The sequence below is a fragment of the Dryobates pubescens genome, chromosome 5, assembly GCF_014839835.1.
Source record: "Dryobates pubescens isolate bDryPub1 chromosome 5, bDryPub1.pri, whole genome shotgun sequence".
Classification (NCBI taxonomy): Eukaryota; Metazoa; Chordata; class Aves; order Piciformes; family Picidae; genus Dryobates; species Dryobates pubescens.
This window is the reverse complement of record NC_071616.1, coordinates 4,223,616-4,237,738: the sequence shown is the minus strand read 5'-3', so window position 1 is coordinate 4,237,738 and position 14,123 is coordinate 4,223,616. Positions and strand designations below refer to the sequence as shown.

The following is a 14,123-nucleotide window of genomic DNA, read 5'->3' as shown; positions in this document are numbered from 1 at the left end:
TTGTGTTGAAGCTCCCCCAAACAAACAAAACCACTGCAAACGTTCATCCAGGATTTCCTTCATCTTGACTGTACCAGCTCAGTTCAGAGCTGGCTAGCCTGAGGATTCTTGCTCTTTACTATCTCTTGCAATTTCTTCTGAGCTTGTCCACTTGTATTGAAGTGCCTTCATGTGGTGATACTTGAAAGCCTTCTTTAGAAGTCATGGTGCCCCATGCTTTGACTGAGCAAGTTATATTAAAACCATTTCTGCTTCCCTTTCCCCTTCTCTCTCTTCTCCCTCTTCTCCCCCTCTCCTTTTCCCTAAGTAACTGCAGGGTGAGAAAAGAAGCAGTTCTGCATTTCAGTACACTTAATGCAGCCAAGAGGTTTGTTTGTTGCCGCTTTGTACTTTCAGGCAAACAAGAAAATTTAGATTAATAGGTTGTTTATTCTTTTGCATGTTCCTCCAATCAAAGGCACTGGATTGCATTATTAAAGAAGTTTTGTGTGGCAGGCTTGGAACTGTCCTCACTGAGCTGTACATGAAGAAAAACGATTGCTTTTCATTCCCCACTTACTATGCAGATTGGCAGAGGAACGCTGTTAAATGTGGTATCATGTATTATCACTTAAAGGCCTTCCTTCTGTACAGCTGATGTTGGGCTCCAATTTCACAGGATGATCTCTCTTGGAAGAGAGAAGGAAAAGCCTAGAAATAGAAATGCATGTGTCCTTGTATTTTAAAATTTGAAATATTAACCAGTTTAATGAAGAGAGAGTTAGTTCAGAGCACTGGTGACTGCTTCACAGGGCTCTCGTATCTCTTCTTTGCAGATTCTGTTCATTTGTTTCCCATCTGTGTAGTTAGCAGTAATGCACAATGAGGCTTTCAGCAATAGCCTAACTACCCAGCCAAATCAATGAGGAAAATATTCAACCTTATTTTGAGACCAGATATAACTGAAGGCTGTAGCTACTGTCGAGTAGCTGACTAAGTGCACGACCCTGTCCCATGGATGTTTTGTACTGAATGGGTAATAGTGTGTCTCTGATTACATGAGGTTCTCTAGTTCCCTTGGCATTCTGTGATATACAAGTGTCTCTTGACCCAAGGCCTTCTGCTTTGAAAGTGCAAAGTCTAGGGGATGCAAGTTAAGAGAAAAGGACAAGATTGTGCCTGTCTTATGTAACTCAGAGTAAAGAAGTTGCTTTGCCTTATAGGTTCTGCTTCAGTTGCAGCTAACATTCAGAGCAAGAGAGACAAAATTGCACATTCAGCAGTGCAATTCACTACCTTAAGAAATAGGAAGACCTCTGTTATGTGCTAGACACCAGCATTACCAGGTGCACAATGAGAAGTAAGCAGTATCACAGTTACCAGACTGGCCAAAGTGTTGAAGAACTTTCCTTGTGTAGTACTAGATACTGTTCTTCTTCAATCTTAGACCTGATGCAGGATGCAATAATTATGATTTTTCTCATTGCAGGCTAGATTCCTGATTTTGCAGTCCCTTTGCCCAAATTAGAACTCCTTCATTGGTCTGACTGAATTTTAGTTTCTGCACTTCCATTCTTTCTGAGTGCTAGGTTCTCCAAGTCTCCCTAGAGAAAAGTCTTTATAAAACACTTTTCTGTAGGGCTTTTTGCAAGGTATATATACTGTCATCTTCCAGCTGAGGAGCATAAAGAGTTCCTCCAACCACTTTTGTATTTCATTTCTCTGTATTGCAGACCACTGGATTTTTCCTGACAAGTAACTGGCCTCTTTCCTCAAGGGAAATGAGAGTGCTCTCCCCTCTTCAGGGGAAATGAGAGTGCTGGTGCTGTGGGGTTTAGGGGTGGGTTGGTTGCTTTGTTTTCAGTCTCTACATGGGAAGGTGGTAGTATCTTGTCTACCTGAAACACTAGCAAATGTGCTAGTGTCTTGTAACTGCTACGCCACAATTTTGGGGTTAATATCATCTGAGTTCAGCCTTTTTGTAATTATTCTACTCTCTAGGTTGTTCATTGGTGCTGTTTTCTGTTGCCATTAACGTCTGCAGCTTATGAGAGCTAAGTTCATTAAAGGATTACAGATCTTGATTTATGTTACATATCAACTCTGCACCTGTTGTATAGTGCCTCAAACACGAATACCCTGTATTCTCCTCCTGTATTCCCAAGCAGGGGGGGAATTGTGACTGACCCTCAGGCTTCCTACTCACAGCTCGTGCTGTTTCATCTGTCACAAATCTATGACTCGGCTGAACTTGGTCAGTTTTTTGAGAAAATGATAATTTATTTTGGAACTTTTTTGCTTAATAATTCTAGATCTTATTTCCCTTGATGCAGATTTACCTCTCCATTCAATGACAGGGTGGACAGATGGGCAGAGTCCAACGGCATGAGATTTAACACATCCAAGTGCCGGGTTCTGCACATTGGCCACAACAACCCCATGCAGAGCTACAGGCTGGGGTCAGAGTGGCTGGAGAGCAGTCAGGTGGAAAGGGACCTGGGGGTACTGGTCGATGGCAGGCTGAACATGAGCCTGCAGTGTGTCCAGGCAGCCAGGAGGGCCAATGGCATCCTGGCCTGCATCAGGAACAGTGTGGCCAGCAGGAGCAGGGAGGTCATTGTGCCCCTGTACACTGCACTGGTTAGGCCACACCTTGAATCCTGTGTCCAGTTCTGGGGCCCTCAGTTTAGGAAGGATGTTGAGTTGCTGGAATGTGTCCAGTGAAGGGCAACAAAGTTGGTGAGGGGTTTGGAACACAAGCCCTATGAGGGGAGGCTGAGGGAATTGGGTTGTTTAGACTGGAGAAGGGGAAGCCCAGGGGTGGCCTTATTGCTTTCTACACCTACCTGAAGGGAGGTTGTAGCCAGGCAGAGGTTGGTCTCTTCTCCCAGGCAACCAGTACCAGAACAAGAGGACACAGTCTCAGGCTGTGCCAGGGGAGGTTTAGGCTGGAGGTTAGGAGGAAGTTTTACACAGAGAGAGTGATTGCCCATTGGAATGGGCTGCCCGAGGAGGTGGTGGGGTCGCTGTCACTGGGGGTGTTCAGGGCGAGGCTTGAACAGGATGCTTGGTTGCATGGTTTAGTTGATTAGGTGGTGTTGGATGATAGGTTGGACAAGATCTCAAAGGTCTCTTCCAACCTGGTTTATTCTGTTCTATTCTATTCTATTTCTTTTCCCTTATAGCTTTTGGACATTCTTGAGTCAGATGCGGCCATTTGCTGAGATGTCAATATTACTAAATCTAATCTTTATTATGTTGCTGACCAGCAGTATCCACACTTGCAAAAATTAAAATCCTGGAAAGATGAATAATGAATTTGTTTCCCAGATAAAAGGGTTTATCAAGTCCAAACTCTTCTCTCCCTATTGCTATTTGGCATCTGAAGGCACATGATTGCAACCGCAAACTTCAGTCCTGTGTCTCCTTGTAGTAGTTACATAGGTGTCCAGTTTTCTTTTTGTTTCATAATAGGAGTAATTGGAAGTATTTTCATTCCTGTCTTCTAACATCTAGAACGGTTAACATTTTTACTCAGACACTGAAATTAGAATCCACTCAGTCTAGCACAGAAAAACTTTCAAACCTACACTGTATTCAAGGAAAGACCTTAAGAATACTACAGACAGCACTTCAGAAAGAGATCAGAAGAAAAGCTCATTAAATTACCAAATAATTACCAAACAATTCACTGATCTGTGTAAAGCAAGAAGTCATGATCCTCCTTGTGCTGTGGCAGCGGGTGCAAACTCCATGTCCTTCATGCAGCAGAAGTTTGTTCTGGTCACAGCTGTGTATACAAATCCGCAAGTGAAAATGAGATGTACACATAAAGGCACTCAAGTCTGTTTCCCTTTGCAGCACTCATCTGTTTGTTCTTTACCAAACCCCAGAAAACATCCTCTTAAAAGGGAAAAGCAAAAGTAAATAGTGAGAAGGTTTGTTTTTTCCTTTTATAAATGTCATGTAAAATTGCTTTCCAAACATATCCCATTTAGTGGAGGTAATTTAGAAACCTTGAGCTTCAGCATTGTTTGTTGCCCACCAGCATGGATCTTCAAAGCCTTTATTCTTCCTGTCAGAGTTTCCAATTTCAGGAGCTGGCAGGCCAAGTCTTGTTTTGGCACACGGTTCTCAAGTCCAGAGACAGACTTCTGTATTCCTCTAATAATGGAGGAGCTGTGTCTTTTAGTTTCTGTTTTCTCCTGAACATCTTGGATTTTTTTTTGGAAGTGAGATATTTTCTGCTTTCTTTGGGGAACCCCTGTATCACTACAGTTTTATTTAATCTTGAGTTCCTTTAAGTAGCTAGCACTACCAGTTTCAGAGGCCTTCATGCTGCATATGGGGACTTGGAACAGCAAAGCCTGTAAACAGATCCAGAACTCATGTGAAAGGCAGCTGGAAGGATGGATGTTACCATTAAACCTGGTGTGAAAATGAGAGGAGTATGAGTTAATACATTTATATAACATCCCTGTTTTTATTACCTACTTCACATAGAGTACTACTACAATGCAGCTACTTTTGATGCAGGGAGGTTAGATATAATTCTTCTGCCAAAACACCAGGATGCTTTTTTTTTTTCCCCAACAGGGCGGTATTAAGAAATGGTTATAATTGCATGGAACAAATACAACCTCAGCTTTTAAGCTCTGCTTTGAAAGATCCATCACTTTTCCTGTGAGTCAAGAACATATGCTGAAATACATTACATTTGAATATTGCTTAAAGCTATATTGCTGTCTGATTTGCACCATCTGATTTTCAGACTTGCTCTGTAAGTCTCAACATTGAATGGGAAAAGAAGGGCAAACGTTGCAGGAAATAAAAGGAACATGTGTTTTGTAAGTCTTGAATGACTGGGGATGCTTAAAGAGCACCTTTCATCTTGACTCCCACTCTGAGGGTTTATCATGCTTGCATTTCCATGATGGTCTTTTTACTCAACAGTCAGGATATTGTTGCATAGGAGATGAGAATGTATAAGTGAAGCCACAAAGAGTACAGCTGTATTGGAACAATGCAGCGGAGGCCCCAGCTGCCAGTAAAGTTAATGCAGTGTTACTCACTGTGGATGGCCTATCTCACTGTTGCCATTAGATGGGTTAGTCAGCAGTAGCTGCATTTGGGGGTTTAGGACTCCTACTGTCTTTTATTCCAAGTAAATACAGTCCTTCATCTTTTAGAGGTTGTGTTTTGTTTTTTCTTTGCATTTTCTTCTCAGTAGCCTACATCATAGCAGCAATCCATCCAGGAGTTTCCACAGAATACTCATCAGGCTTCCTTTAGGAGGAATCACTGGCTTAACTGGTCAGAATCGTTTGCTCACTGTGCTAAGCTATCATCTCACTACTAATCAGTTAATTCATAGACCCTTTTATTGCTCCTGCCATAAAGATCTGTACAGAGATCCCAAAGAGCCTGACCTCATTATGAGACTGAAAAAGATTAAACAACTGAACTCTATCTATTTTCAGTTTGTACGAGCCAGGATTACAGTATGGATTCATCTTTACATTTGCCCTCCAGTAGAAGGCCTTTTTATCCCCTCTAGAAAGCCCTGTGAAGAAACAAGAAAGTGCCTTTTTTCTGTCCACAACAAGAGTTGCTGTTTTGTCTAGTTCCTTACACTTCACTGATTACCATAATATATGCATACCATCGGTGTTAGGGCATGGTGCTGGAGGATTTAGGGCATTTGCCTGAACTTTCCATCAGCAAAATATTTTTAACTTGTGGTTCATGGTTGGTGGTCCATGGAAATGTATTAAGGTGTAAAATAGGTGGCATTTAAGTTAAACTTTGGTAAGGATGCATGAGAAACTTTCAGGGTTAATGAGCATCCAAAGAGTTTAGAACTTCCTGGGCTGGAGCTTAAAGAACATAAGGACACAAAACAAAACAAACCCCACCAAAACAACCCATAAACCAACCCAAAAAATTTGCTTTGTTTCACTTTTAGAAATGAATCTCTATGTTAAACTTTTCTTGAACATGTATTTCTCCATGGGAAATACAGAGAAAACTAACTTGCCTCCTTCTCTCCCTTCTCCTCAATCTTTAAACAAAATATTTGCTAGGACATGCAGCTAACTGCAGTATTGTAAGAGTTAAAACCAGGAGACTTTACAGAACCTTAGCCAAAAGCATACTCTTAAAAGGGGTAGTTGGATGCCTTGTTGTTTCAGGTTTCTCTTAATGCATTCATTCTGCTCTGCATTCAGACCAGTTCTGTAGTGGTGGTCATTTATAATCATTAATCTACTTCATTGATATTGTAATGGGCTCCAAACATTCTCTGTGGAGCTTGCATGCTCCACTGCATTTCCTTCTAAATAACTGCTGATGACTTCTTCAGTCTTGTCATTAGCCAGATTACCTTCTTCCATCCAGTTTGTTTATTAATTTGGTTTGAGGTTCATTTTCTTCTCAAGTTTTTGCTCTCATAAAAGAGACTCAATGCTGGTGTGTTTGAGAGTATTTTACAAAACTGAACACCACCACCCAAGCATAGTTTCAGATACTGCAATACTTGTTTCCATGAATAGAGGCTGTAACTGTTGACTCAGAGGCTCCTAAAAACAAAGGCCATTCTTTTCAGATTGTTTTTCTCAGCGTTCTAATTTGTGAAAGAAAATTGGAGAAAACTAGCCAACAGTCCAGGTGTTTGGGGTTGTACTGCATAGCTTGTATGTAAACCTACACAGGCATATATTGTGCAGTAAAGGAAAACAATGGCCAGGACTGTGAATGGCTTTCAGTTCTTGGAAGATTCATGTTTAGAATAGAATAGAATAGAATAGAACAGAACAGAACAGATTGGAAGAGACCTTCAAGATCATTGTGTCCAACCTGTCACCCAACCCACCTAATCAACTAAACCATAGCACCAAGCACCCTACCAAGCCTCCTCCTGAACACCTCCAATGATGTGACTCTACCACCTCCCCAGGCAGCCCATTCCATTGGGCAATCACTCTCTCTGTGTAGAACTTCTTCCTAACATTCAGCCAAAATCTCCCCTGGCGCAGCCTGAAACTGCATCCTCTTGTTCTGGTGCTGGTTGCCTGGGAGAAGAGACCAACCTCTGCCTGTCTACAACCTCCCTTAAGGTAGTTGTAGAGAGCAATAAGGTCACCCCTGAGTCTCCTCTTCTCCAGGCTAAGCAACCCCAGCTCCCTCAGCCTCTCCTCATAGGGCTTGTGTTCCAAACCCCTCACCAACTTGGTTGCCCTTCTCTGGACATGCTCCATCAAGTCAACCTCCTTCCTAAACTGAGGAGCCCAGAACTGGACATAGTACTCAAGGTGTGGCCTAACCAGTGCAGTGTACAGGGGCAGAATGACCTTCTCCTGCTGGCCACACTGTTCCTGATGCAGGCCAGGATGCCACTGGCCCTCCTGGCTGCCTGGGCACACTGCAGGCTCATGTTCAGCCTACTATCAACCAGTACCCCCAGGTCCCTCTCAGCCTGGCTGCTCTCCAGCCACTCTGACCCCAGCCTGTAGCTCTGCATGGGGTTGTTGTGGCCAATGTGCAGAACCCAGCACTTGGATGTGTTAAATCTCATGCCCTTGGACTCCCCCCATCTGTCCAGCCTGTCGAGGTAAGTCAGGTAATCAAAGTTTCTCAGGTGAACACAAGTGCACAGAGGAAGACCAAGCAGTGTTTTGTGGCTCCCAGCCAGCTTCTTGAGTTTCAGCCACTGTGAGTTAACTGCTTTGCATTATTGCATACTGGTGCCGTTCTTGGTGACATTTGGATTCTTCCCTTCTTCAGAAGCCTGATCTCTTTCATGGCTGGGCACATGATGGGCACATTTCAGAGAATCAGGGTCAGAGTGCCTGCTGAGATGACAGCTGTTGGTGAAGGAGCAGTTAACTGTTCAAAACTTTGCAGTGGATGAAGAGTCACTGTGGAGCAGGAGTAGGGGTAAACACACAAAGCTATCCTTGATCATGATCTAAATAATGCTGAAATGTTTTGTGTCTTTCATGGGATGTTTATTGTAACTGCACTGTTCCTTGAAAGCCTTTTCCAAACTAGTCATTAACAGAGGAAAGTCCAGAACAGTTCTGTTTCAGGCATAGTTCTGAGAGAGCTGTTGACTATTGTGCTTCATGTTCTTATGTGCCATGATGAAGTCTGAAGCACTTGGGAGATGCAAGGTATTTGACAATACCTGATTCTGCTGCAGCTGCTTCACTAGAACTTTTCTTTGGTGTTTCCTGAAAAGATCAGGCTAGAAAGTCAAGGAGATCTTTGATCTGAGATTGCTGCAGCAGTCTGCAGCATTTACATAGTTCATTGTGTGTCTTCCTTAACCTTGACCTCCTTTTCTTTTGAGGCCAATGCCATAGCTTTCTTCTACTCCCTGGCCCTTTGAGCTGTCTGCCAGCTTGACTGTATTTCTTGGGGCTCTCAAGGCAGAAAGGAAATACTAATCAGTAACTGAAGACGCTGTGTCTCTCCCTGGCCATAGTCCTGTTATTGTCACTAGACCTAGTTCATTTCTGGGGGTGGAAGTTGTATTTAAGGTCCTGTGTTGCACAAGATGCAGCTGCATACCACCTGCCCATTTACCCTGCCCGTCCTGTGATGTGTAACTGTGAATTCTTTAGCTGTTTTGAAGATCTTAAGCTTAATGACAACTTGTTTTCTTGAATAGAGACTGATCCACATCTTGTCTAAAGATTACTGCTGCTGTTTGGGAGCTTGGGGAAACGTTGATGGTCCCCTCCAGTGAAGTGTGGCCAGCATTCCTGTACTTTACTATTAAGATTGCTGTGGGTCTCGTTTCAAGTGGTTGAGCAGTCTGCCCCGCAGATGGCCAGAACTCCAACAGGAATGTTTGCTCCTTATTGTTTACAAGACCTATTAGGTCTGGCATTGGATTGATTATTTTCTCAGTGTGTGACTGAAAACTCCTCAAAGTCAGGAAAAATCAACTGTTGAACAAGACAGATGCAGTCTAAATCTACTAGTTCACCTACTGCTTGGAATAGCTATGAGCTACTTCTTCAGTGATGTCACAGTGAAAGGAAAAAGTAGTTTCATGTTCAACACAGACAAAGAATGTCAAATGTTACAGCATTTCACTTTGAAATTGTACCTTATTTCTCATTTTCTAGTTTAGTAGTCTTAGGAGACGATCTTGTGGTGTTTTGGTTTGGTTTTGCTATGCCTCTATTTGGTAGGTTAAAGTACCTCTTACTGTCTGATGTCGTTTCCCTTGTAGCTACCTACAGACTGAGTATTGCAAGGGGCAATTTCTGCTGTTCCAGAAGTTTACAGTTCTCCAAGGGTATAAAGCATGTTTATAATCACACTTCAGATGTTAGGACATTCTTAACATTTCTTCCTTTTTTTTGTTTTTGTTTGTTTCCCAGTGCTTCTGACGCATGAGTTTGAAGTCTGTAATTATCATACTGTAGTCCACAAAACTAGACGCTTTGCTTCAGGTGTATGTCCTTCGGAGGAGGCTGAATGACCTTTTGGATCATACTCAAAAAGAGCTGAGCTTATCTTTAGATTGTAGGTGCTTCAGAATGTGCACAGAACTATCTTTGCAAATGTTAAAGAAAGCTGCATGGAGAAAATTTGGTGCCTCTTTAGTAAATACACTTTAAGCCACTATTGGTTGCTGTAGTCAGTAATGTGTAGGAAATTTCAAACCAGGCTCTTTTGTTGTCATCTCTCTTCTTTTTCTACCTCTGGAAATACTGACAGGAGTTGTGATTGTTACTCCTTTCTTTTTCTTTGCTGTCCTCACACTTCAGGAACTCTGAATTCTTAATTCAAAGTCCTATCCTATAGATATAACAAGAAATTAAAGAGGTAGCATTGTCTTTAGTGTTGCATTAGGTATACTGTTAACATTCCCAAAGTAAGTTGGAGGTTCAAATTTGAATCATAGCATAGTTTGGGCTGGAAAAGACCTTTAAGGTCAGTGAGTCCAACCATTACTCTACCCCAACCAAGTCCTTGTCTAAACTATGTCCTTGAGCACCACATCACATCTTTTAATTGCTTCCAGGGATGATGATTCAACCACTTCCCTGGACAGCCTGTTCCAGTACTTGACAACCTCTTCAGTGAATAATTTTTTCCTCATGCCCAATCTAAACCTCCCCTGGCACAGCTTGAGGCCATTTCCTCTTGTTCTGTCACTTACTACTTGGGAGAAGAGACCAGCACCCACCTCACTACAGCCTCCTTTCAGATAGCTGTACAGAGCAACAAAGTCTCCTCAACCTTTTGTCCAGACTAAGTAAACTCAGTTCCCTCAGCTGCTTTTTGTCAGACTTGTTCTCTACACCCTGTACCATCTTCAGCGCCCTTTTCTGGACATACTCCAGCACCTCAATGTCCTTGTAGTGAGGGGTCCCAAACTGAGCACAGTATTCAATGTGTGCCCTCACCAGTGCCAAGTACAGCCACCTCTCTGGTCCTGCTGGCCTGACACAGGCCAGAATGTTGTTGGGCCTCATTGGCCACCTGAGCACACTACTGGCTCATGTTCAACCAGCTGCTGACCAACAGCCCTAGGTCCTTTTCTCCTGGGCAGTTTCCAGCCACTGCCCCAAACCTGTAACCTCTCATGGAATTGTTGTGACCCAGGCTCAGGACCCAGCACTTGGCCTTATTGAACCTTAACAGAATTTGCCTGGGCCCATCGATCCGAGTAATCCCAACCATCACGCTTCAGGCTGCCTGTGGATTTAGGGATACCACACTGCATCAGTTAAACTCTCCCACTATTGGAATGTTTTCTTTACAACCATGAGAGCAGAGAACTTCTTTCCTTCTTTTTTTTTTTTTTTTTTCTCTAAGGGAAGTTAGAATTTTTCAGTTTGTGGATGTGCCATGCTAGCCACATAAGCACACCAGATGATAGCCTTGGACTGTGCTTTCGGCACAGCTCTTCCTGCCCTGAGTAACGTTCACTTAAAGCTGAAGTAATGTTGCCACATGAAACGTTTGATACTGAAAGATAATTATGGGGGATTTGAAAGGGACTAGAGGATGATTAAAGTTTATGTAAGCAGCGAGATTCTGGAGTTTGGAGATAGAATTGGAGCAGTTCTGTATAAAGTCATTTTTGGGGGTTTTGTTAATCTGGCAAGTGGTTTATTGATAAAAGGGGACGAGATCAAAGGGAATAAAAACAATTACACTGTCTAGAGGATTTTACTCTTTGGAAAAAAACCTTTGGCTCACTCAAAATGTGGTGCTACTGAAGTCTTACCCGTAACAAGCAGGCTTTTCAGTTAATTTGCTGTTCACATGAACAATCCAGACTCCTTCAATACCAAATGAGTTCATTCTTCGCATCATCGGCACCTGAATCTTTTCCTTCTCACCTGAGAGCCTCAGAACCAGCTTTCTACTCAACCACAGTGCTAATACCCTCTAACTGTTTTGCAGCACATCCCTGACAAATCTATCTGGGCCAGACTGCTTAACTCTCCATTATATTTGTCCTGAGTCTGGTACAGGTTGTTCCAGGCAAATCAAGTGAAATTAGGCTGGAGGTTAGGAGGAAGTTTTACACAAAGAGAGTGATTGCCCATTGGAATGGCCTGCCCGAGGAGGTGCTGGAATCACCATCATTGGAGGTGTTCAGGAGGAGACTTGATAGGGTGCTTGGTTGCATGGTTTAGTTGGTTGTGTGGTGTTGGATGATATCTTGGACACAATGATCTTGAAGGTCTCTTCCAACTTGGTCTATTCTATCCTATTCTATTCTATTCTATCCTATCCTATCCTATCCTATCCTATCCTATCCTATCCTATCCTATCCTATCCTATCCTATCCTATCCTATCCTATCCTATCCTATCCTATCCTATCCTATCCTATTCTCTGTCACTCTTTGCTTTTTCACAATATAAGATGAGTTTATGGAGTCTGCTGTCCGCAGCCATGCTCCTTTTTGTAACTGTGAAACATCTTCCTTGTGAAGACTACTTGCCTGCAGCAGCACCCTTGTGTTTTCAGTCAGGAGAGACAATCCAGGGTGTGCTGCAGGTACCCTCCTGGAGGAAGCTAGATTCTAGGAACTGTCTCCATTCTTCAGGTACCCTGTCTGCTTTTGCTGTCATGTCAGACCAAGTCTTCTGGGGTCCTTTCCTGAGTATGCCCTCGTGTCCCTTCTGGGAAGACATAAACAGTATCAGTGAAAAGAGCAGATGGCATTTTTGATCAACCTGAACTCATCTGCCTGCTTGGATAGTCTTAAGAGTGTGACCGCTAACACTGTTCACATCCATTTTAAGAGGCATGTTGCAAGTACAGGCAGTAAAGCTGAACCTGCTTTTAATTAGGAGCATCAGTAATCCTGTGACAATGCCCTGCATACATCCTGGACTTTAAGAATTAAAAATCTTAAGCAGGGAATTACCTGAGCTTATCTAACAGTTTGTCTCTGCTGAGGAGGGGAGGTTCTGCTCTCCTTCTCAGTCTTCTTTTCTTCTCTGCACCTGGCCATGCTTTGCCACTGCTTGCTTTGCATGAGCTTTCATCTGATACTTCTGAGAGTCAGTTCAGTTCACTAGCCCAGGGAAAAAAAAAAGTTGAGTTTTCTCAGCAAGGGGCCTGCTGAGTGCCAGAATTGGTGCAAGGTGTGTGTGGTTCAGAACTACGTGGCCAGCAGCAAGTGAGAGGAAAGCAAAGAGAGAGAGGAGTCAGACCTGTCCTTTTTGGCAGGAGTAAGGTTTGAGATTGGCTTAGCTGCTTGGAGAATTTGACCCTCAGGAAGATAGAGGTAATGCATCCAGCAATTTTGTTTGTTTGTTTGGTTGGTTTGGTTTGTTTTATTAGTATCTAATGAGATGAAACCAGAAGTTGGTACAAAGCCACATAGTCTTTTAAAGCCTCTTACATCCAAGACTACCCTAGCAAACCTGCCTTTAGAAAGTGAAGTTGGTTTTGAACTAACCTGGCAGAAATCTTTGGTTTCTAGTGCATTTTCCTGATGCTTGAAAAGTAACAAGTGGGTCTTTCCCCGTTTTCTTCTGATTGTTCTACATTCTTTGGACTATGTTGTAATGATTGTAGGCTGAACATGAGCCAGAAGTGTGCCCAGGTGGCCAAGAAGGCCAACGGCATCCTGGGCTGCATTAGGAATAGTGTGGCCAGCAGGAGCAGGGAAGTCATTGTGCCCCTTTGTGTACTCTGCATTGGTTAGGCCACCCCTTGAGTCCTGTGTCCAGTTCTGGGCCCCTCAGTTTAGGAAGGACATCGAGACACTTGAACGTGTCCAGAGAAGGGCAATGAGGCTGGGGAGAGGCCTTGAGCACAGCCCTGTGAGGAGAGGCTGAGGGAGCTGGGGTTGTTTAGCCTGGAGAAGAGAAGGCTCAGGGGAGACCTTATTGCTCTCTACAACTACCTGAAAGGTGGTTGTAGCCCGGAAGGGGTTGGTCTCTTCTCCCAGGCAGCCAGCACCAGAACAAGGGGACACAGTCTCAAGCTGTGGCAGGGGAGGTTTAGGCTGGAGGTGAGGAGAAAGTTCTTCACCAAGCGAGTCATTTGTCATTGGGATGTGCTGCCCAGGGAGGTGGTGGAGTCCCCATCCCTGGAGGTGTTCAAGAGGGGATTGGACGTGGCACTTGGTGCCATGGTCTAGTCATGAGGTCTGTGGTGACAGGTTGGACTCAGTGATCTTTGAGGTCTCTTCCAACCTTTGTGATACTGTGACACTGTGATTGGAGGAGCTGTCTGTACACTTCCAGAGCAGGATGAATCCCAGTGTGCACACCTTATGTGATCATGCTTATACAACGTAAGGGAAAGTATGTGAGTGCTTGTTCTTTGTTGTTTAGTTTTTCTTGCTTTAACCTTCCATCTCAAATTGTGGGCAGGATTATGAGACCTGTTTTGTTGGTTTGAAAAGTAAGGAAAATAAATTTTTAAAACTAGACAAATGCAGATTCTGGCTTTGGTTTCTGTTTATTTTATATCTCCTCTTGTCAGTGGAAAAAGCAAATTAGTCAAAGAAACAGCCCTTGAGTGGTTTTGTTTGGTTTCAGATTCATATTTAAACAACCATACTCTGCAAAGCAACAGATCTTTTTCATGATAGGTCATAAAATCTCCCAATGCAAAACTTTATCAAATTTTAATTGAAAAAGGAAGATTTTA

At 43.2% G+C, this 14,123-nt stretch overlaps 1 protein-coding gene across 1 annotated transcript in view; it reads left to right on the top strand.

The window, feature by feature from the left end:
- Window positions 1-14,123, top strand: part of CSTPP1 (centriolar satellite-associated tubulin polyglutamylase complex regulator 1) — a 101,043-nt gene that overhangs the window by 61,386 nt on the left and 25,534 nt on the right. The window lies entirely within an intron of this gene.